This window comes from Struthio camelus, chromosome Z, assembly GCF_040807025.1.
Source record: "Struthio camelus isolate bStrCam1 chromosome Z, bStrCam1.hap1, whole genome shotgun sequence".
NCBI lineage: Eukaryota > Metazoa > Chordata > Aves > Struthioniformes > Struthionidae > Struthio > Struthio camelus.
In genome coordinates, this window is record NC_090982.1 from 18948682 (window position 1) to 18973573 (window position 24892).

Sequence of the window (24892 nt, forward strand, 5' to 3'; positions counted from 1 at the left end):
CAGCTTTCCTGGCTTTCTGCTATTCCAGTCTGAGCATATTAGTCCTTCTTAGCGTGGAGAAAAAGACTTGTTAACTGCTAGTGGACAAGACAAACAGAAGAGAAAGACTGCCACCTATTGCATCCTGAAATAAAACACAGATTCGGTGTATAAGGAAATAACATGCAGGGAATGCAATGTGGGATCAAAATAAGCAAACACAGGACAAGACTTTCTTTTCTGAGATCTATTTAAAGCAAGAAGAGCATTATCTTCCAGTTATCACCAGTACAGTGCTCCACGCACCCATCACTTTCCTAATAAAGTTATGAGAACACTGTGGTGCCCCTAACACATTTCTTAACTGCCAGGAAGCACTGATTACAGTGAAAGACGGTCTTGAGTCTGTGCCCAATTTACGATTTGGGAAGCTTTCTTTTCATGTATTTCAGTGGATATTGGTATCACACAAACCAAATGCATAGCACATAACTGGGTGAAATATTTAATAACTGAGTGTATTTGCACCCTTTTTAGGGTTAGTTTACACATACTTATTCTTTTATTTACTTAAAATGACAGGAAAGAAAATTTTCAGCCTTCTTCCTTGTTTTCAGTATTAATCTTCAGCCTTGTTGTTATCCTGGCAATTGTCTTTATACATAAAAAAGACGATGGAAGTCACATGGGTGCAGCTGAGAAAATAAGCAGATGATATTGTGAAAATTTTGAACAGAACTCTATTAAAATTAGGTCAGACAACTCATTCACTGTACTGGAAGGAACATAATTTCACTGACCAAGGGGAGACAATGTGACCTAATTGGGTATTTTAAATCTTTCATCCCTATTGTGCTATAGTAGAATCAAGATTCTTGACCATCTGTCTGGTAGAGATAGATAGCAGCATTAAATTGTTCATGCCACTAACAGCAAGAAGACAACCAGACAAAGAAAAAGCCCGTTATTACTAAATAATGCAATTTAATTTAACTTTGGCTGTTAGGTACTAATGATGCCTGAGAAGGCAGTGGCGACTCCTCCTCTCTAACTTCAACTCCTGGTCAGCAATAGAACTGAACAGACTGCGAGGCCAGAACTCGGGCTTGCGAGACGTGACACTGAAGAAGACTTGCAGTGCACTCTTCCAGCGTAGTTCCCTCAACAGCGCATGGACGTCCTTGAGCCCACATGTGCAAGCCCTTCTATCTTACCCTGACACTTTGCTTGGGGAATGGGAGTTACTGGCTGAAAGGAACACTGTCCGGATAGTTAAGCTTTACCATAGAAGTGATCAATATTAAATACAGTAAGGTTTAATATAAAACAGCAGGAAGTCAAAATGAATACTTAATGTGAATTCTCAACTCATCAGTGATATTTACGATTATCTTGTCTGACCTGTTTAACAGATGCAGAGAAATTCTCAGAATTTCTGCATCAAGTAAGCAAAATGTATGTCTGAGTTGGAGCACTTAAAATACTTTTGATCTGATTTAATGACTTTAAGGGAAAGAGGCTACCCATTTAGTATATCCTTGGGTAAGTTCTGTTCCACCTTGTAGTCTATGCAACCTATTAACTTATGTATTATGCAACCCTACTGAATTGCATCCTGACTGTTAACCTAAAACACAACTTAGGGAAAGTTTCAGTCAGGATTACATTCAAACAGCCAGTGTTCAAGTTCTGATTTATAGCTCAGTGTACTATAATAGAACTTTCAGCAAGCCACGCAGACTACACAGTAATATTGGGAACATGGTAAAAGCTCTTTCACTGCCCAAGGCTGTTCTGCTTTGCGCTGGCAGCACTGTTTGCTTCCTGGTGTTTGCTGCCACCTCCTGCGTTTTAGGCAGTATAGCAGTGGAATTCCACCGGAAAGATTTTTCTGCCTCAGAACACAGACAGCTATGCTACTGATAACGTTAGGCAAACAGGTTGCTTACAGCTCCAAGATTTCTTGGCATTATTGGTACACAATATAGAAGTGACCTACATTCAAGAAGGAAAAAGAAACACCCTGAGTCAAACTTGGAGGAATGATCATAGTGTGTCCAGTTTTGGGCTTCCCAGTACAACACAGACATTGATAAATTGGAATAAGTCTAGTGGAGGGCCTCAAGATTATTGAGGACTGGAGGACAAGACACATTAAGAGCAACTGAGAAAGCTGGGTTTGTTCAGCCTCAAGAAGGAAAGCTTTGGGGTGATCTTGTTCCTGTCCCAGAGGGAGGAGGTAGGGAGGATGGAGCCAGACTTGTCCTGGAAATGCGCAGTGATACGACTAGATCAACAGACGCAAACTGCGTATCACGAAATTCAGACTAGACTGAGGAAAAAAACCACCATGATACTGGTCCAACACTGAAACAGGGGCCCAAAGAAGCTGTGGAATCTCAATCCTCAGAGATACTCAAAGCTCTACTGGACAAAGCCTCGAATAACCTATGTCGTTACAACTGCTCTGAGTTGGATGCACTGGGCTGGATGTCCTTCAGGGGTCCCTTCCTACCTAAGTCATCCTATGACTTAGGTAGGACATGTTGTTGGCTTCATTCAGAGTTCTGGTTAGTACTTGGGCTCGTGGACCTTCTCTTTTTTCTTTTTCCTTTTTTTTTTTTTTAAAGAGGACAAGTTTGTAACTTATTTAAGCAGACATCTCCTATCTGAACAGGAGCAGCTTCTAACCTTAGCCCAGGCAAAAGAGGTTAAAGAGGAAAAAAAACTGAGAACATCACACAGCAGAAAGGCCATTTTTTGTCCTGAGTTCCTAGAATATCTTTCTGAGTAGCATGCATAGTACTTATACATATATATGTTTGAGAGTGAACTCAGAAATCCATGTTTTTGTATAGTGCCCAAGAGCTAGAGAAGCCTATACTATGATACTGTACTGCTTTGATCCGCAACTTAAAACAAAGGCAAGGGAACCCATGGATTACGACTTTTCTCCACTGGGACTGTGGTCACATGATCAGGGTGTTACTATGCACAGCTCAAAGGCCAGAAAAAAAATAAGTACACAAAACCCTCCTTAAACATCGTTAAGGAAAAAAAATCTTCATGCCACCAGAACATGTCAGCAAATACACTGGTACAGGCTTAACACACGAAGGTAAAGAAGGCGACCAGCAAGTGCTGAAAGCATTGTGCTATAGCAGTTTAGTAAAGCTAAAAATACTGATCTATATACCTTGTATAGCTCCGTAAGTATTCTGAAGGCTGATGCTTTACCTACATCTAGCAAGACAGAGGTGCCAAGCTGCTAGCTCTGAAAGATGATGTCAAGGCACAGGTTTCTATAGCACACTGATGAGGATTAGTGTACTCAGACTACCTGTTTCCTCAGGCCATCACTTAAAAAAGTGCTGAGCCAGTGGCACAGGAAACCTGTGCTCAGGCAATACTATAACATACTACAGCCTGATGCAAGCCCAGAAGAGAAGACAAACCGAGTCAATCACTGCTGTGTTTTCTCTTCAACAAATATTCAGCATGAGGCTTAAGAGCTCTTACTCAAAAACAACTGTAGGTCCCTCAGTAAGTGTGATCAACCTTTTGCGCTTTAGAAGCAGGATCGGACAGCAGGAAAAACAAGTGAAAGCTGTATTAAACTGCACAGCTTTCTCTTTGAAAAAAGCGTTAAATGAATATTTTCTTCTTCACTGCTGCAAAGGCCAATGGAAGGAAAAGAAAGGCAAATGACCTCCTCTGTTTCTCCTACTTATATTCAGTGAAATGATAGTCCCTTCCTCAGGCAGATAAGGAGAATGTGAATTCACTGATTGTAGACATTACTGGAAATATCTCTGTAAGGCAGAGCTATTTAAAGACTGCTTGAGTGTTTTCAGGACTGCAGATGTAGTATTACAAGTACTACTATGACTTGAGGTGTAGCGCTTGGACCAAACGACAGAACAACGCGCCTCTGCTATTGAAGCTAGCTTATGATGCTGGACATGTCCCTTTTTTGAAAATATTCCCTTTATCTTCAGTACTGTAGAATGACTTTGACAGTCAAAGATAAAACCAAGTCTAAAATAAGACCTCTTTTGTTACAAAAGATGTTTTAAGAAGCATATCTAAAGAGGACTTAGTCTTTATATTTTAGTCATTTTCCATTTCTTTTTTCTTTTTCCTTTCCTTTTTCCTTTCTCTTTTTCCTTTTTTATGTTTTCTGTAACACAAATAGTGACTCACAGTTAAAAAGGAAGATAGAGGGTACTAATTAATAAGAAATTTAAATAACAGAGCATAGGACACAGTAAGGGAAAGGCTGATTTATTTCAGCAGTATCTTCAATGGTCAAAATTACATTGTACTCGAGCACTTCAGAAACTAAATTCATGAAATATACATGGCATAACAGGATGTCGACTCTGTAAACACTTGGCATGTAAGGATAAAAGTGACATTAAAGATTTGGAAACAAATGCACTCTGATATAGCAGCACTGATTGATAAGGTCATGCAATGACGTAAAGAGATTAGGATTGATGTAAAGAAATTACGATAAGCAAGTAGAAAACCTTGGAGGCTCGCTCTAACAGATGCACCATTTCTAGGGACCAGGAACGACTTGCCTGTTGATTTTGGGGACTGCAGAGGTTAACAGTTCAACTTGGTTCATAACCTTATGGCCTGAATTTTGTTCACGCGCTTCCCGTTAGGTGCCGCGGCGTTTCCAAGCACGCCCGCTGCGGCCAGCGGAAAGCGATACCAGCTGTCCCTCTGAAGGCACACGCTACTCAGTAGAGGCTGGGACAAGAGGACCAGGCAGAGCGTGCACGACTGGAGAGACGAAGGGAAGACGCCTACAGCCCTCTGTCCTCTCCCCTCGGCAGCTGCCTTCCTCCGTGGTCAGCTCCCCCAAAGCGAGATACGCCACTCACCCGCCCCTGGGCCGCCCGCGCGGCTGTGTACAACGCCGGGGCCAGCTCCCGTCGGCGCCCGTCCCTGCCCAGAACCGGATCCGGCGCCGGGCCGTGGCACTCACCCGCACGGAGCGCCGGGAGCCCGACGCACCCGCCCCCCACTGCCTGCGCGCCCCGCCACCTCGCCTTCTACCGGCGACCGTTAACGATCCTAACGGCCGCCAGCAGCCACGCTCCCCGCCGGCGCCCCTCATTGGCCGCCACAGGCAGGGGAGCCCCGCCCCTCGCGCCGTGCCAGTCCAGGTAAGCACGCGCAGGAGCCAATCAGCTGCCCCGCCCCCTTTCCCGGCCTTACGGGGCTCAGCGGGGAGCGGAGCGGAGTGTTGGAGCCACGTGACCGCGCCGTGACATCACCACTCACGTTACCACCGTGCCTCTAAGATAGGGAACGCACCTTTCCCCACCCCCCTCACCCCCCCCCGGAAGCGGCGCGGCGCGCCGTGGCACGTGACATAGACCCCCCCCGCCCCCGCCCCGCCCTGGGCTAGTTCTGCTTCGTTCCCCCCCCCGTCACGTGCTCCGCCGCGCTCTCCCCGTGCGCGTGGGGGGCCGTGCGCATGCGCAGCCAGCAGCTGTCATCCGCGCACGGAACAAGAAGTCTCACGGAGAAGAGGAAAAAGGCACGAACGGAGCGGAAAGGCGAGAAAAGAGAGCGAGGCGGGGAAGAAGGGAGGGGAGGAGAAGGGAAGGGAAGGAGGGGGGCGCGCGCGGAGGTGGGGGGAGGGAGCCGCCGCGGAGCAGAGCGCGACCCTCCTCGTCCCCCGTTCCCTCCCCCCCCCCCCCCGCCGGCCTTGCTCTCGCGGAGGCGGCGCGGCCGTTAACCGCCTCCCGCCGGGCAGGTGAGAGGGGTGTCGGGGTGAGGCGAGGGCGGGCTGGCGCCAGGGCGTCCGTGCGTGCGGCGTATCTGAGGTGAGGGCGGGGCGGACTGGAGGCCAGAAGGCGTCCAGCCTGGGTGAGGGGGTGTCTGAGGTGAGGGGGGAGGGAAAGGCCGGAGGAAGGCTGAGCGCGGCAGGGGTGCGCCTTACTCGGCGGCGTGCCGGCTGGCCGGGCAGCCGGCTGGCGGGGCAAGGGGGTCTGCGCTGCCGTGGGGCAGGCTGCCGATGAGCGCCTGGGCGGCTCGGGGGGGCCCCAGCTGAACTGTGGGGCGGGAGGCCGTGGTGTTGTGGGGAGCCCCGTCTGCTTTCTGTCGAGGTCGGGGGTGCCGTTCGGTGGAAGAGGGGGTGAGAGCGGGGCGAGGAGCTGCGTGCTGCGGTGTGGTTTGGGGTCTCCTCCGGTGGGAGATGTTTTTTGCGCTGCGAGTGGGTGGATAGGCGTGTTGAGTCGAGAATAGAAAACGAAAGCAGCAGGTGTCGGGAAAATAGTCTCATGTTCTCATTTGTATCTTGTAATATTAGGTCAGGACAATCCTGAATTGCTTGGGGAAAAGGCTCTGAAAGATCAGGCTGTTTCACTGGGTCTTACGAGTGGATGAAGAGATTGAAATACACTTTTACATCTCCTGTTTGCTCCATGTTTTCCTTCTGGAAAAACAGGCTATTTGGGAAGGACTTCATCAAGTTTCATGAAGTCCTAGGTATTTAATCAAATTAGAGATGTAGGGATAAAATTCATTCATATCTTAATGCAGTTAAGATATTACTGAAAGTTAACAGTAGTTAAGTGCTAGGGAAAGATGATAAAACTCCTCTCTCTTCTGAGTAAAATACTGAACTCAGCATCTATCCTTTATCTAATCTGTCTGTGGCTATAGTGCTCTGCACGTTCAGAACCAGCTTCAGCATCAGGGCTTTATGCAACATTTACAGTCCTCTTTTTACGAGTCTTCTCTTTTCTGCAGTTCATTTTAACTGAGAATCTGAAATGAGATGTGCTATGAAAATGATTTTTCTGCTAGATTAACTCTGTGTTTCAGTGAGGGGTAAAAAAACCTAATGATGTGTTTGCTTCTGTAAGAAAAGTACTATATGTCCTTGTGCTGTAAGAGTGTTTTATGTTTTTCAGAGTAAAAAAAATACTTTTGATATTGTTAAACTGCGATTTTATAAATATTTACGCTCTTATCTAAGACATTGGCAATAGTAATAATAGAATGTCTAGTAAAACTGTCACTTTTAAGCTGAAATACTCTTCACAAGAAAGAAATTTAATGACAGCTAATGCAGACTGCTGTTGTTGTTGTCCTGCAGTGGTTTTTAATCACATTCTTGTTTTGACAAAACTGTAATCAATGCCTGTGGTATAAACTATGTCTTGGGCCTTGCCTTTATATTTCCTGGAGCCATGGTAACCAGCTAATGATGCTGCTTCACAGAAGCATCTTCCAAATATAAAGCAAGGGAAGACACAACTAGCATGAGCTAGTCTTCATTATTTGAAATGAGGGTTAACTGAACCACTGCCAGTCGTATTTATCTTATTCTCAACTGTAGTTTGGAGTGGTGCTTATATTTTTGGTTTTTGGCAGCTGATGGCTGACTTTTAGCTAAGTACAAGAGCAATATTCTTTTTTGTGACTGACCCAGGAAAAAAATTATCTCCTCCAGATAAGTTGGCATAATTTAAATAATAGTTGGATAAAATTTAGAGCAAATATGTGTAAGAGAAAAACATTTAGACCATGTCTGTAAAACTCTCTGATTTGACCTCTGAATTTTTAAAGTAATTATAAAATGGAAAAAAAAAATCCTTCTAAGTATTATTAATTTTAGTCTTTAATTTTTGATGAGTAGATTGAGTACAACACACACGCACACACGCTCAGGGCCACTGTTTTTTAAGCAAGTCTGGTAGACAGTTGTACACCAAATCCAAATGCACAATTACCGTAGTAATGCATTCAAATCAGCAAATTACATTGGCAAGTGCTAAATACAATAATTACCCTAAGCTATTATGCACAAATACAGTAATTATCTTAAAAAAAAAAAAAAAAGGTGATTTCATACTTAACTATTTTAAAAAATAGATTAAATAGTTTTTAGGCCTTTCTCAGTTTCAGCAGCTCTTGATTGCGCTACTTCTTAGGGGCTCTTATTGGGCTACTTAGTTCTATGATTAATTAATTCTGAAATTTTCTGTTTTTTTTATAGGTGTCTTTTACTGGGATATGCTTCTTTAGCATGATGCTGAACATAATGTGCATGGGGTTTATGATTTAGCATTTTAATACTTATCTAGTAACAAATCTTCCTAGTCACCTGATACTGTTTTGAGACTTGAAATATTAAGGTAAATAAGTGGCATGTTGAGTTCTTTCCTTGATGGTCACTTAGATTGATAAACTGAGTCATAATTAAGCAAGTTTACAGAGCAAGATATTTTATATTTGAAGGACAGTAATTGTTGCATATCCTAATCCTGCAGTGAAAGTATTTGTAAGCACTTGATGCAAAGTCTAGAGGGCATTCTGAATTCACTGTGGTTAGGAACTATTTCTGGTCTCTTACGTAGCATTGTATATTGCAATTCAAACTGTTTTAGGCCTGTATTTTTTCCCGTTTTATCTCATATGTCAACAGTTGTGATGTTAAACACAGTATGTTAAGTTGTTAACTTTATTCACATGAATAGTCCTACTGACTAAAAGAGAATCAAGGATTAAAAATGAATGCTTGTGTAAGTTTAACTTTTGGATAAAGATAAGAACAATATTATGCTAACAATAGATCTGAAAAATCATCATTGTTTTAACTTAAGATGTTAAAATTCAAAACTCATCTTTGTAAATATGTCTATTCAGTTTGAGTTTTTTATCTGAGATAGTAGGAAACTTCTTTGCCTGTGTTGCAAACTGTATAGAGGAGTGCTTAAATTCACAAACAAAATGCGTTTCTGTTTCTCTGTGGCATTTCTGCTAGAACGATTTGAATAACTTGGTTGAGGCTGGTGTGTTTTGGCTCAGTGGATCTAGGATTTCTTGCTGGCTTCTGTCTAATAAAATTGAAATGTTAATTGTTAATGGGCAAGCGTTCTTTAAGAGGATGTTAGATAACTACTCCCTTCAAACTTCTTAGTAGGTAGTCTATAATAGAGAGATTGGTGTGGTGGGTCAGGTTTTGTTTCACATTCAAGGTTTATGTCCTCACTTAAAAGTAATGATTTATAACTTGATAAAATTGTGAATGATTCTAATTGGAATGGGATAAATTCTTTGTAATAGTGCATTGGTTTTGGAGAAAAAAAGATATGTAATTCAAAACTTAAACAAGTTAGAATTGAGAAAAAATGTAGAAGTCTGCAAATAAGATTTGAGTGAAGGAATAGGAGTAAATGAGTTTTAAGAAACCATTGGGTCTGATAAATGTAAAATTAAAGATGAAGTAAGCAGAACAGTTATAAGAAATACTAGGAGATTTATCGTTCAAAAACTTTATATGCTTTTTTGTTATCTGTCATGACCCCATATAAATATCTGAGTTTTATTCTTATAGTTTTGATAAATTTTTATTTTTAGGAATGAAACTCTTTAGGCTTTGATTACAGATTGACTGTTTGGAATACTTGATCTAAAAGAACGATGGCAAATATTAGAAAGTGAGATCAGTGAAAAGTAAGTGCCTACTATTAGAGAAAAAAGCTGACTTTTAGTAGCTTTGTCACCTTAGGAGTTGTAGGTATGGCTTACATTTGAGTTGGTAATATTTTTGAGCTGTTCTTTTTTTGTCCCAGTGGAAATCTCTTCTGGTTTTATTGAGTTATAATCATTGCAAATTCCCACTGTACAAATACTAAAAACACAGATTATTCTTCACTGAACTTTTTGCATCACAAAGCGGTACAATGTACTTCAATATAGGCAAAAAGAATACTCTTGCTTCTTTCCTGTTATAATATTGTGGATTAGAGCCATGTGTTTTGCAGGATCTGTCCTGTGTGTTCATGTTAAGCAGCCTGATGTGTTAAATGGTATGCCATTTATATATTCTCTGAGTACGCTGAAGAGTAGTTTGTGTGAATGGTGGTTTCTGAGAAACTTTGACGTCAGACTGTCATTCGTTAGTCCTGAAAACGTGAGGATTGTGGGCTTTCTCTAAAGGAACATTATGCTGGGAATCAGGTGAGCACAGAGAAAGTACATTATGCTGGGAATCGGGTGAGCACAGAGAAAGTAAGTCGGTGATAAAAACTAAATGTTGCCCCTCTCTTCTATACCAGTTGGCCTTAGCGGGTTGAAGATGTTTTATTTATAAAAGTCAAACAGTCAGCTGGCAGAGATGAAATGCACTTATTTTTCTTTTGGGTATTTGCTTTGCAATGCTTTATCATGAGATCAAGTCCTCTGCTAACAGAGGACTCCATTTCTGCTTAAGTTGTGGAGCCTTCCAGGAGCTTTTCTTTACCTACTGCAGCATTTCACAGTAGGCAGAGGAGGAGCAAAAAGTGAGGAATAGGTTGCATAAAAATTTTCTTTTTGTGTGAAGTACTGGATATGCTATTTTGGAGCCCAGGTTATAACTACAGAAAGTCTTAGTTTATGGTCAACATGCAATGGTTTAAACAATGATAGAGTAAAATAATTGCTCTATTAAAAACTTGGAAGCTGGGAATGAATGTATGGTGGAGGCAATTTGACATGTTCAGTAGACTGTGGAGTGCAAGTCATTAAGGTGTACCAAAAAGCATGTTAAACAATAGCCTGGGAAGCAGCTTAGTGGAAGGTAGTTGTTAGAGTGTCTAAGACTTGTGAGGATTAGCAAGGAGTTGGTGATGGAGGTTCTCAGTGCAGCCTGCTGTGGGATAAATGCTGCTTGATGAAAATAGGTTCTTCACCCCTTTAAGCTGCAGCGTGCTTTGTAAGAGAAGGAGCCTAATTGCTTGTTATTGATAAACCATAGTGATTCTGTGGAGTCAAAAGGCAGATTGCAAGCGCTTGCCAATTCTTACGTCACCTCCTGAGTTGCAGAAATCTGTATCCATTCTACAAATATATCAGCTACTTTGGGCTAGTTTATGAATATCAGTATTAAAATTACCAGTCTATTTGATTTTACTTCCCTGCTCAGTGGACAACCTGGTGATTTCAGAAGAAAACACTGTATACTTAGGTGAGGAGCTTCAGTGTTTTTAATGTGGAAGACAGAAATGTTTTCCGGAAAAAGAGTGATGTGGGAGAAGGGGAGAAGATTTTGCAAGATTGGGTTAAAAATTTTCAACTTTAAGAAGATAATTTGTGATCTTTCTAAGGAAACGTAAGGCTTTCTACCTACTACAGTCAGCAGGAAGTTTAGTGTACAAATAGCATCAGAGTGACTTAAAATAATTGTCAGTCTAACTGGATTGTTGGAACTACAGAAGTCTTATGGCCACCTCTGAGACTGATGAGAACCGAATCAATTTCAAGCTTCTACCTAGAGAGACCACAGCAACAGAGAATGCAAAAGCCGGGGGGTTTTCCTGACATAAGGCAAAAAACGAGTGTACATATACATATGAAGGTAGTTGGAAGAGGGAGAGTAAAAAAGTTGGCCATGTCAGTGTCTGTTAAGCTTTGCAAATTAAAGGAGGAAGAATAAGAGCTCTGTTCTTCGAAGATATAGTTGAAGTATTGAACAGGAGTAAGTAATCATATTTATTAAACTGTGGCTACCAGAGAATTTCCTTTGGATGACATAAAAGTTTCTGCTGTGTCAGGAACTGCAGCAACTGAGGCCAAGGGGCACTCGGGACTACAGCGGAGGGGCAGAAATACTTGCGTAGGGAGTTGGCCCTGAGTCCTAATAGCGCTCCCTTTTTTTTTTTTTGTGTGAGTGTCTGGCTTTGCTTGGTAAGCTTTTTTTCTTAGTCAAGAAGTAGAACTTTCCAAGATTCATCCTTAAGTGCTCTTGACTTTCCTAAGGGAGTGAGGAATTGATGCCACTGTTATGATGTGCAGTATGCATTTTCTTGTCCTACTCGAATTCTTATCTTCAGCCATGATGAGTTTCCTGATAGACTGCTGGTCGTTATCAGTTCTGTAGTGGGAATGAGACAGACACAGCTGAGTAAATAAGGATGATTGAATCTGTAGCAACTTATAAGTGCATCGAACCAGCACAAAATTTAGCTTGTTTTTGGGGGGATGGAGAAGAGCAGAAATTCATTCAGCTCTTTCACTGCAAGTGGCATACAGTGCTGTTTCAGTGACTTTCAGCAAAAGCTATCCAATTCTTATGTCTTCTGCTATTTTTCTTCTGATTCTTTTTACTCGATAGCTTTTCTTTGTTTGACCAGGAAAAATGGATATAGTAATTTTACTAGATCATTAACAGCTGCTGCAAACAGCTTCTTAGCCTAGACTGTAGTTCACAATTGCTCTTCTCTAAAATTCAGTGCCTTTAGACTTAATCCTTTCCGTGGTGCCCATGAGCCTTGTGCATCCTTATTTCTTTTTAGATCATAGGAAAGATCTTTATTTATGATCTAACTTTCTAAGAGGCTATTTTTTTTTTAATTTTGCTTTATTTTTGCTTTAATTGGAAGGGTAGAAGATTGGTGACCAAGATGTGTGCGTGCACTCTTTAAAAGTTGTTGTATTCAGAGAAGGTCCAAATTAATCTCAGAAATTAGTTCTGAATGCTGTCCTCTGGGTGTTCCTGAAAAAAAAAAACCCTTACAATTTGAGTGTCTGTTTAGCTTAATAACAAACTCTTTGGGAACCAGAAACAAAAACAAACAAACAAAATCCACAAAACCACCCTATACCCTTTATCTGAGACAAAAATTTTGAGCAGGTTGTTTTTGGTTACCCAATTGCCTAGCTTATTTCCCACAGCTTGAAATGACAAGGTTAATCAAAATCAAGTAAAAGATTGTTTTTGTAAAGAGAGGAGCACCATCTGTGGGTAAGACACACTTTGTCTGTCTGTTGTGAGTATGACTGCATTCATATCTTTAGCAATCTTGAGAATAAATTCAATGCAATACGGTTGTGTGGATATTTACAAGACCTTTGTCTGCTAAACTGTTTTTTTTTTTTTTCCAGTCAGGAACTCATTATACTTCAGCTGAAATCAGCCAATAGCTTTTGCAAGAACCAGGGTGTGGAGGGTATAGAGGAAGTTCTAAGGACTTTTACAGGACTTGATCCCTTTGGGAGCAGAAGATAGATGGTAGCTGGAGTGTTAGTGCTATCACTGAACAGCCATACTATTCCGGGCCCAATTCTTCATTTGGACTATGTCAAATGAGTGAAAAAATGATGCATCAGGGCTACAGAAAGGCTGCTGCTGAGACTTGCCAGATCTCAGCCAATGGCTTGCTTTTGGTGTTCCTACTCTGTTGTGTGTATGCTGCTGCTACTTTTTTATGTCCTGTGAAAGCTGTGATCTGGGGTTCTTGAAGTGTGGGCTTCCAGGATAAGTAAGGTGCCTGATGGTAAGTATGGGAGCAAGGAGGCTCCTGGCCGTGTGAGCTGATCCAATGCTTTTCTCCTGCAGTGAGTATCATAGCAGCCTATACAAGTGCAGTATGACTGTATTGTTGCAAGTGAATCTGGTACAGTTCTTCAGTATAGTATGTGTATTTCCAGTCATGATAGTGGAAAGACGTGTGACTCTTCCCTGACCAGCAGACCAAGATATATGGAGATCTGTAAAGGCAGTTAACCTGCCGTGTAGTTAGGTTTTTGTTTGTGTTTAGCAATGGGCTTTTGTAGGAATGCTAAGGTAATGAAGTAATTATTTACATTGTACCAAGATCAGAAAAGTCTTACATACCGAATGTGAGCATCACGCATACTTTCCTGCAGCCGGGTCTCTTACTCCATGTATTAGCCCACAGAAATCATGAAGCAAGAGATAAGTTACAGGGATATGCTAAGTTGACTGCCAGGCACTGCTCTTAAAAATGCAGGCCTACCAGTGCAGCTCTCTTCAGTGTTGTGTGTTACAGGCCTGGAAATTTCAGCTTCATGCAGTGGCACTGCATCTTTTGAATATGTGTGGAACTCATGATACATCTGGAGAAAAACAAAACATATTCATGAAATATGTTTCTGATAGTAGTTGGGCTATGATTTTAAAATCCGCTTTAAAGACCATCTTAAACATGCTTTCCTACACAGTGAAGATAAGAAATCCTCTGGTGAATTCAATGACTGCTCACAGAAAGAAGTTAATATAAGAGAAATATTTTAACCAGCATCTAATACACCTTAGCGTCGTGGGATAAGTTCAGTCCTTATACCTGTTTCCACTGTGGAAGGTGGGTTTCAGTTACATGTGCGCAAAGCACGCCAGTGTTCTTATATTGATTCTTTATGTGCGAACACCTTCTAAAAGGCATATGCAGTCCAGCTGAAGAACCAAGCTGCAGCCTGTTTTCTGCTCTGACGCCCTATAAACCCTGTTAGGCTGATTGGTGGTTCAATAACTTAGACCTGATGTGTGGCGTCCTCCTGGAGACATCCTAACCATGTTCTAGAAACGTATGCATTTCTGCTATGCGTACAGGCAGGGTGAAACAGGACCCAAATTAGGAAGTCTTGGAAAAAATGAGATCTGACAGAACTGTGTACAAGTGCTGTATCAGTTCCCTTCTGCCCTCTGCTGTTTGTCTCCAGCAATGTTACAGGCTGCATAAGTCATGAGTATTTTCCTGAACTTTTAGGAGGTAGTAAACTACCTGTTTAAAAAATGAGTTCTAGGCCAAACTGCTTTGTGGTATTTGTGAGGACTGTACCTAAAAGGGAGAATGTTGTTACATGGTTGTGTGAATCCATGGTATGCTCATATCTTAAGTAGTCCTGGCAGTTTTTGCCCATCTGCCTGCAAGGGACTCTTCAGCCTGGAGAAGAGATGACTGAGGGAAATGATGCTAGAGATCTGTAAATCCTGTGGCATAAAGGTAAATATGAGAAGACAGTGAACAGCTGTTCCCAGTATGCACATTGGATGTGTCAGATTAAACTAGGAAGTAAAAGATTCAAAACCTTCGTTTGACGCATTGTTGAACTGTGGAATGCTTTGTCACAGGATGTCCTGGATATTAAAGGCTTATGGAAGTTCAAAATTATGGAGAAAAAAAAATCCACCAAACTCCACCCAATGCAAAGATATCGTCTCTATCTCATGATTTCTTAAGCTGTGTATTGCTGAAGGCTGAGGATTTTCTAGAATAGTATAATGAAAAGATCCACTTACACTTCTACTCTTTCCTAAATATCTGCTGTTAGCAACTATAGAAGCTTAAGGCTGAGTAGTTGAACTCTATCTGACTTGCTATTGCTATTCTTAGGTTGTTTCATGCTGCTCGCAAATAGGACTACAAGTTTCATACCTTTGCTTTCATTAAGAAGAAAGTAAAAACCCTTGAAATAGGGTTGCAAATAAAAATGAGAAAATGCTTGTTCTCATCTTGCCCTTTTCCCCCAATCGTTTACCCCATTTCGCAGATACAAAACACCGTGGCCTGTAAATTTTTTCAATAGTTAATAATATCCAAAACCCTAAATAATTGATGTGGAACCCTTAATAATAATCTGTTTTTTTAAGCTTGGTGCCCAAACCAGTGGAAAATATACTTTTAAGTAACTTCTTATCTGTGAGAAGTGATGACTTCCAAAGAGAAATTTACTCTTTTTTCCCCTCTCCCATCTTCTTTTTCTGATCTAGTGGAATTTTCTTCTGTCTAATTTGTTTAATTTGGATTGTAAAGGGAATATGGACACTACCATTTTATGTATTGAATGCATATGAATGATAAAATCATCTGATCTTTCCAAGTATGAATGCAATTATTTTATGACATGGGTATGACACATGTGGCCTGTAGTTATTTAGCAGTTTGTCATGTAAGCTGGTCATTTTGTGTAGCGGAATTAGCAGGCTTTTTTGTTTGTTTGTTTCTTTTTCTTTTATAGTAGTGCCTTTGATCTAGGGGCCAAGTTTGGCACTGTTTAGCAGTCTCAGAGAGAGCATATGTGGAAGAACAATCATTTCAACTCTTGTGTAGGTTAAAGCCAGAAAGTTTTGGGTCCTAGCAGGTGAGAGGTAGAAAGTACTGGTTAGTTCATTGTATGCTAGGTGGAAAAAGAAGTAGATATCGCCATAGGAGCTGTGACAGATCAATATTAAGGTTGAGTGAGAACATTGTAATAGTGAAAGTTGGCTTCATACAATGAAAACAGTAGGTTTCATGTGGTTTAACCAGCTACAAAGTAACACATGCTGCTAGTTCAGTGTGCTTCATTCTGTTTTAGTGGAGTATGTTCTAGATGCGTGAGTCTGTCTTGGGTGTAATTTAGTTTAATGCTGTGGCTGATTCTAATTTCTATATTAGATATTGAATAAATACAACTTTCAAGATGCTTTCCATGTCAGGGAATAATATACTCTGTGTTCTTGTGATAGAATGGAAGGTTCTGTATGGAAGAATTTTGTTTAGCAAATGGTTTTCACCATTGAAAGATATTTAGTAGCCTGACACCTTGGACAGCATGGTAAGGTCTAGGTGTAACAAAAAGCAAAAAATCCCCTCTTCTTAGGGGATTCAAAGGAGACTAAGACTTGTAGTTGCCCGATGCTGATTTGGATAGCTGAGATTGGCTGTGGCAAAGAATAGAAGCCCTTTATAGACAAGAAAATATCCTATTGACTGCACTTACCTTACGTGGCAGGATTGAGGTGTGAACAAGCATACAACCTGGTACACTTCTGTAAATGTTGGTAATTCTGTCTTCCCATACCAGGTGGTTAGTCTGGTTAGTCTTTCCACCCCCTGTAATCAGAACTAGAGAAATATATTTGCATCTTTGGTTTTGCACTTATTGGTGGCATTTATTCGTAAGACTGCCTCTTCTGAGTGCAGGGCTTTTGCAAGTATAGTACTTTAACTTTGATATTTTAAGTTATGTTCATCAGGCTTCTGAGGCCATATATTGACTTAGGTAATTATGTGTACACCTATCTATGATGTTATTTAAGTGGAATAGTTAAGACAGTGATAATATAGTTGCAGTATAGATTTTATCTTAAAATAGCACCTCACTACTGGACTTTTTTTTTATTTCTCTTATCTTAATGATTTGGTAGGTTATAACTGAATTTTTGGATATGAGAGAAAAGGAGAGAAAACAGGAATGCATGGGACAAAATATGTAGGACTTGAATTTCTCAAAGGCCTTTGAGAAATTCTAGACTATGCTTAGAAGTTATTACGTTTGACTATGAGGGCCTGAATTTTAAATGATTTCCTTTTGGTTTGTAGCGTGAGGTGTGTGTGTTGTAGATTGATACTTCCTAAATTCATTCTGCAGTTTTATTGTTGCAGTACTGTTCATTATAAATGTCAATCTGATAAGTTATATCATCATAACTACAAAGAAGTTAAATTACTGAGAAATCATAAAATTAATAGCTTTGACTAATAAGAAGTAAATGGACTTTTAGCAAGTACTGCATAGACTTCATAATCTTTCTCTTTCCTAAACTGTAGAGGGAATATAGTGGAATCTGCTTAAGGAACATTTTTACAAGCATTATGCTTGTCTAAGAGCTGTTTTACCTAGTAAGCAGATTAGCAAATGTCTTCTTCAAAGGAAGAAAGATATCATAGGAAAATGAGATAGAGTTTATTTCTGCCAAAAGTAACTGAGTTGGCTGGTGCCCCTCTGGGGAAGCAATCTATTTGGTCATTGAATAGTGAGATGGACCCTAAGAGGCATGGCAGCAGGTAGTGGAAAGATTCTGTAAAAGAAAGGATTTCCATTTTTCATGCTCCAATGAAGCTGACCAAGAATTTGACCATTCCAGTGGTTTTGTGCACATCTTTGTGTTTATTTGAAAGTTATTGATTCTGTTTGTGGTATAGATTCAGCTTTGTCACAGTGCTGTTCAGTTTTATGCTTCAGCCTTGTCTTAGTTGCAGAGACTTTAAAAATTCACATTAGCATTTTCATTTAGGTATGTTTTGCTAACAGGATTTTAGGAATCCTGCAGTAAGGCAAGCATGCAGGCATGTTTGATTGTGGAAGTTAGCATGAGTTAATTGTCATTTATTAGTTTGATTAGAAACAAGTTTTAATCAACTAATTTTTTCATTGTGTGTAATTGCTCAGGTATGTTCAGTTGACTTGTACAATTTGTTCTGTACATTGGTCTCTTTTAAGGAACTCAGATTCAGATGTTAATACTGGAACGTTCTGATGATCTCACCAGTTTTGGTCAAGAGGAATTTCTGTGATACTAATTTATTTGATGATTAGTTTGTTGTGCCTCTTGCGTGAAATCAGACCCTCGGAGTTCTCCTGCAGCCTGTTCCATAGCTGAAGCACTTGGATATGATTTTCTTGTATCCGTTTACCTCTTTCTGTGTGGAATATTGAAAATTAGTTATTTTTGAAACCTGCCCTCTTTCACCTCAGACAAATTTGATTCCAAGATTTAAGGAAGGGCCTCACGTATGTAAGAACGCATACAGCCACTGTAGATGCATATGTTTTGTATACATACAAAGCCAGATTAAAAAGTTTGATAATAGATTTCATTTGGAAAACAACTTTCTATATGAATGGTTTCATCTGAATATCTTTACATAGAAACTGATCAAGCTAATTGATAAATTCATTTCTATAAATGCTGTTGGAATTGGGCTTAGGCTCTCTCAGTGATATAGTGGAGGATGATCACAGAATCACAGAATCGTTTAGGTTGGAAGGGACCTCTGGAGATCGTCTAGTCCAACCTCCCTGTTCAAGCAGGGTCACCTAGAGCATATTGCCCAGGATCACATCCAGACGGCTTTTGAATATCTCCAGCGAAGGAGACTCCACCACCTCTCTGGGAAACCTGTTCCAATGCTCTGTCACCCTCACAGTGAGGAAGTTTTTTCTCAGGTTCAGATGGAACTTCCTGTGGTTCAGTTTCTGCCCGTTGCCGCTTGTCCTGTTGCTGGGCACCACGGAGAAGAGACTGGCCTCATCCTCTTGACGCCCTCCCTTCAGCACCTTGATGAGATCACCTCTCAGTCTTCTCTTCTCCAGGCTGAACAGGCCCAGCTCTCGCAGTCTTTCCTCATAGGAGACACGCTCCAGTCCCCTCATCATCTTGGTAGCCCTCCGCTGGACTCTCTCCAGGAGTGCCATGTCTCTCTTGTACTGGGGAGCCCAGCACTGGACACAGGACTCCAGGTGGGGCCTCACCAGGGCTGAGGAGAGGGGCAGGATCACCTCCCTCCACCTGCTGGCAGCACTCTGCCTAATGCACCCCAGGAGACCATTGGCCTTCTTGGCCACAAGGGCACACTGCTGCCTCATATTTTAACTTGTTCTCCACCAGCACTCCCAGGTCCTTCTCGGCAGAGCTGCTTTCCAGCAGGTCAACCCCCAGCCTGTACTGGGGCATGGGATTATTCCTGCCTAGGTGCAGGACCCTGCACTTGCCTTTGTTGAACTTCAGGAGGTTCCTCTCCGCCCACCTCTCCAGCCTGTCCAGGTCCCTCTGAACAGCAGCACAGTCTTCTGGTGTGTTAGCCACTCCCCCCAGTTTAGTATCATCAGCAAACTTGCTGAGGGTGCACTCTGTCCCTTCCTCAAGGTCACTGATGAATATATTGAACAAGACTGGACCCAGGACTGACCCCTGGGGGACACCACTAGCTACAGGCCTCCAACTAGACTTTGCGCCATTCACCACAACCCTCTGAGCTCGGCCATCCAGCCACTTCTCAAGCCACCTCACCGTCCACTCGTCTAGCCCACACTTCCTGAGCTTACCTAGGAGGATGTGATGGGAGACAGTGTCAAAAGCCTTGCTGAAGTCCAGGCAGACAACATCCACTGCTCTGCCCTCATCTACCCAGCCAGTCATCCCATCAGAGAAGGCTATCAGGTTGGTCAAGCAGGATTTCCCTTTGGTGACTCCATGCGGACTACTCCTGATCACCTTCTTGTCCTCCACATGCTTAGTGAGGACCTCCAGGAGGAGCTGTTCCATCACCTTGCCAGGCAGGGAGGGGAGGCTGGCAGGCCTGCAGTTTCCTGGCTCCTCCTTCTTGCCCTTTTGGAAGACTGGCGTGACATTGGCTTTCTTCCAGTCCTCAGGCACCCCTCCTGATCTCCAGGACCTTTCAAAGAGGATGGAGAGTGGCCTAGTGATAACACCCGCCAGCTCCCTCAGCACTCCTGGGTGCATCCCATCAGGGCCCATGGATTTGTGGATGTCAAGTTTGGACAAAAGATCTCTAACCTGATCCCCCTCCACTAAGGGAGAGTCTTCCTTTCTCCAGCCTTCCTCTCTTGTCCCCAGGGTCTGGAATTCCCCAGGACTGGCCTTAGCAGTCAAGACGGAAGCAAAGGCAGCATTCAATAACTCTGCCTTCTCTGTATCCTTTGTCACCAGGGCACCCGCCCCATTCAGCAGCGGGCCCACGTTTTCCCTACTCTCCCTTTTGCTATGGATGTATTTGAAGAAGCCCTTCTTGTTGTCCTTGACATCCCTTGCCAGATTTAATTCCAGCTGGGCCTTAGCCTTCCTTGTCGCATCCCTGCACGCTCTGACAACGTCCCTGTATTCCTCCCAAGTGGCCTGTCCCCTTTTCCACATTCTGTACACTTCCTTCTTCTGCTGGAGTTTGGCCAGGAGTTCCTTGCTCACCCATTCAGGTCTCCTGCCCGCTTTGCTGGACTTCTTACTCAGAGGGATGCACCGATCTTGAGCCTAGAGGAGGTGACGCTTGAATATTAACCAGCTTTCTTGGACCCCTCTTCCTTCTAGGGCCCTACCCCAGGAGATTCCCCTAAGTAGGCCCCTCAAGAGGCCAAAGTCAGCTCTCCTCAAGTCCAGCGTTGCAATCCTACTCATTGCCCTGCTCCCTCCTCGGAGGATCCTGAACTCCACCATCTCATGGTCACTGCAGCCAAGGCTGCCCCCAACCTTCACCTCTCCAACTAGACCTTCTTTGTTCGTTAGTACAAGGGCTAGCAGTGCACCTCTCCTCATTGGCGTCTCCACCACCTGCGTCAAGAAATTATCCTCAATCCTCTGCAGGAACCTCTTTGACTGTTTCTGCCTAGCTGTGCTGTCTCCCCAACAGATGTCGGGGGGGTTGAAGTCCCCCATGAGAACCAGGGCCTGTGAACCGCAGGGTACTTCCAGCTGCCTGTAGAAGGCCTCATCGACGACTTCCTCCTGGTCAGGTGGCCTGTAGTAAACCCCCACAACAGTGTCTCCCATGTTAGCCTGCCCTCTAATCCTTACCCATAGGCTCTCCACTTGCTCTTCATCCACCCCGAGGCAGAGCTCCATACATTCTAGTTGCTCCCTCACATAAAGGGCAACTCCACCACCTCGCCTTCCTGGCCTGTCTTTCCTAAAAAGGTCCGTGACGGCATCCCAGTCATGTGAACTATCCCACCATGTCTCTGTGACTGCAATGAGATCGTGGCCCTGCGACCGCACACAGATCTCTAACTCTTCCTGTTTATTCCCCATGCTGCGTGCATTGGTGTACAGGCATTTCAGAGAGCCAGTCAAGCACGCAGGCTTCCCAGGAGAGGTGCAAGAGGATCCTCCACAGCCATGTCCCATGCTGTCTCCCCTGGCTGCATGCACCCGCTGGAGGCCTCCTGACTTGAGCGGTGTTTTACTGACTCCCCTGCCACTATACCACTCCCCTTCCCCCATCTTGCCTAGCTTAAAGCCCTCCGTACCAGGCTGGCCAACCTGTTGGCAAAGACACGCGTGCCCCGCTTGGTAAGGTGGATCCCATCGCTCCCCATCAGCTGTCGATCTTCAAACAGGGTCCCATGGCCATAGGAACCAAAGCCCTGTTGCCAACACCAGCGGCGCAGCCAGTTGTTAACTCGGAAAACTCGTCTACTCCTCCTCCCGTCCTTTCCCCTCACAGGCAAGATTGAGGAGAAAACGACCTGGGCTCCCAGACCCTTCACCACCATTCCCACAGCTCGGAAGTCCCGTTGGATGGTTTCCAGTTTGCCTTTCATGTCGTTAGCACCCACATGGAAGACCAGCAGAGGGTAGTAGTCCGATGCATGGACAAGCCTGGGCAGTCTTTCCATGACATCTCTTCTTCGAGCCCCTGGCCGGCAGCAAACCTCTCTGGACAAGAGGTCGGGTTGGCAGATAGGTGCCTCTGTCCCCTGCAGCAGGCAGTCACCCACAACAATCACTCGCCGCTTCTTCCGGGGGTTCCTGTACGGCACAGGGTCTGCCAGCCAGGCCAGTTGCCTCCCTTGGAGCCATGCCCAGCTCCTCCTCAGCTTGGAGGGCGCTAAACTTGTTCTTCACAGGCAACTCCTGAGGAGGAGCAAGAGCCTTTCTCTTTCTACGAGAGGTCACCAGCTTCCAGCCCTCTTCAACAGTGTTATGATGCACCTTTACACATGGTGCTGAGCCCTCTGACAACTCTGCTGCAGTGGGGGCAGGGGACTCCTGGAGCTGCACCGTCTCCGAGAACGCCCTCTCAATCTCCCGCTCATCCTCTCGGATGCTACGCAGCCTACTAACCTCCTCCCGTAACTCCTTGATCTGGTGACGCAACTGGTCAACCACAGCACACCTCACGCAGGAGAGCTGTCTGTCAGCCCAGGCCCCACGGAGAGGCCCCAGGCACTCCCTGCAGCCTGACACCTGCAGAGCTGCATCTGCTGTCTGAGGGTCCTGTCTGGGTTGAGGCCTCAGACACAGCACCTCCCGCAGCCACTGGGGAACGTGCTCTGTGGCGTGTCATGACCATGCCCTGGGGAAGGACACACCACTGTGCAAAGCGTGCAAAATGGAGAGTTGCCTTCTTTGCCTTCTGGCGCCCTTCTGCGCGAACTGCTGCGCAAACTGCTGTGTCTGTTCGCTGCCTCTGTTGGCTGCGCTGTGGGAGGTGCACTTTAGGCCTGGCTGTTATATAGGCCTCTGCCTAGCAGTGACTCACAAGGGTGCTTGACCCACCCAACCAGGAGCCACCTGAAACAAAAGCCCCAACTCCCTCTGACCAGGGCAGCCCAGAGAGCTCGTTAGCAGCAGCCCCACCTAGCTAGAACTTCCCAGGAGAAGTGAAGTCAAGGTCCCCTGCAGGAGTCCTTGCCTAGCTCTCCCTTCCTGCTAGCAGCAAGCACCGTCTAGTTCCTCGGGGGTCCCCAGAAAGTCTCCACAACTTCCAACAAGGCCCACAAAAGGCCCAGGCAGAGCCCAGACACTGCTGCGCAAACTGCTGCGTCTGTTCGCTGCCTCTGTTGGTGGTGATGATGTAGGTGATATCTGGCACTGTGCAGATGTAGAGAAGGCAGAAGGTAAGTTAATGCATAACTTTGTTCCGTGGTTTATTTGTCTTTGGCTGCTCTAGTGTTGAGATTCTAGTTCTTCTATACATGATAGATGTATGCAGGAATATCTCAAAATCGCAGAATTGTTGAGGTTGAAAGGGACTTCTAGTCCCTTTGTCTTGTCCAATCTACCTGCACAAAGCAGGGTCAACTACAACTGGTTGCTCAGGACTTTGTCCAGTTGGGGCATGAGTATCTCCAAGGATGGAGACTTCACAGCCTCATTGGGTAACCTATTCCAGTGTTTGATCATCTGCACAATAAAGAAGGTTTTCTTCTTATTTCCATTTTATATATTTGAGTTTATGCCCATTGCTTCATCCTCTTACTGAGCACCACTGAGAATCACAGAATCACAGAATCGTTTAGGTTGGAAGGGACCTCTGGAGATCATCTCGTCCAACCTCCCTTCTCAAGCAGGGTCACCTAGAGCATATTGCCCAGGATCACATCCAGACGGCTTTTGAATATCTCCAGCGAAGGAGACTCCACTACCGCTCTGGGCAACCTGTTCCAATGCTCTGTCACCCTCACAGTGAAGAAGTTTTTTCTCAGGTTCAGATGGAACTTCCTGTGGTTCAGTTTCTGCCCATTGCCTCTTGTCCTGTTGCTGGGCACCACGGAGAAGAGGCTGGCCTCATCCTCTTGACACTCCCCCTTCAGATACTTGTACACGTTGATGAGATCCCCTCTCAATCTTCTCTTCTCCAGGCTGAACAGGCCCAGCTCTTGCAGTCTTTCTTCATAGGAGAGATGCTCCAGCCCTCTAATCATCTTGGTAGCCCTCCGCTGGACTCTCTCCAGGAGTGCCATGTCTCTCTTGTACTGGGGAGCCCAGAACTGGACACAGTACTCCAGGTGAGGCCTCACCAGGGCTGAATAGAGGGGCAGGATCACCTCCCTCGACCTGCTGGCAACACTCTGCCTAATGCACCCTAGGATCCCATTGGCCTTCTTGGCCACAAGGGCACACTGCTGGCTCCAGAGAAGGGTCTGTCTTTGTCTTCTTTACACCCTTTCTTCAGTTATTTAAACATGTTGATAAGATTCCCCCTTCAGTCTTCTCTTCTCCAGGCTGAACAGTCCTAGCTCTCTCAGCCTCTTTTGGTATGTCAGGTGCTCCAATCCCTTTATCATCCTTATGGCCCTTTGCTGGACTCTGTCCAGTAGCTCCATGTCTCTCTTGTGCTGCCTAGCACTGGACCTGGCTCTCCATGTGTGGTGTCACCAGGGCTAAGCAGAGGGGGAAGATCACCTCCCTCAACTGCTGGCAGCACTCTGCCTCATGCAGCCCAGGATACCATTGGCTACCTTTGCCACAAGGGCACGTTGCTAGCACACGCGATTTGTGATTGTTTGTCTGGAAAGATGAAAATAGTGAATAAAGAGAGACTACTACTTTTTTTTTTTTCCTCTCCTCAATTAAGAAATACCAGAGAGGCTGTTCTTAACGAGTGAAGTGTTATATACCATATACTGCGCTTTTCAATGAAGGCAAGTATAGCTTCCCTTTTGTAAATCCTCGTCTCGTTTCCCTTGAGCTGGTCATAGTAGCAGGGTTTAGCAGGATCTTAATTCATGGGAATGAATGAAATGAATGGATGAAAGTGTGTTGGATACACCCCTGCTGATTAACACTGAGAAAAGTTATCGCAGTTTCGCATGTTCAGGGTTGCATGCTGATATGGACTTGATAACTAAATGCAAAATACCACCACGTTAAAAT

At 43.9% G+C, this 24892-nt stretch overlaps 1 protein-coding gene across 9 annotated transcripts in view; it reads left to right on the forward strand.

Annotated features, from left to right (window-relative positions):
• The first annotated feature begins 5397 nt into the window (after positions 1-5397).
• The window catches only part of KDM4C (lysine demethylase 4C), a 279152-nt gene continuing 259657 nt past the window's right edge, over positions 5398-24892 (forward strand). For 5 of the 9 annotated variants that reach the window (XR_011137826.1, XR_011137825.1, XM_068927788.1 and 2 more), the window contains exon 1: positions 5398-5555. The gene's annotated coding sequence lies outside the window, so the exon portion shown is untranslated. Of the gene's footprint in view, positions 5556-5613; positions 5756-6340; positions 6490-8005; positions 8145-24892 lie in introns of those variants that run through there. The other 4 variants (XM_068927794.1, XM_068927796.1, XM_068927789.1 and 1 more) reach the window with 4 other exon arrangements.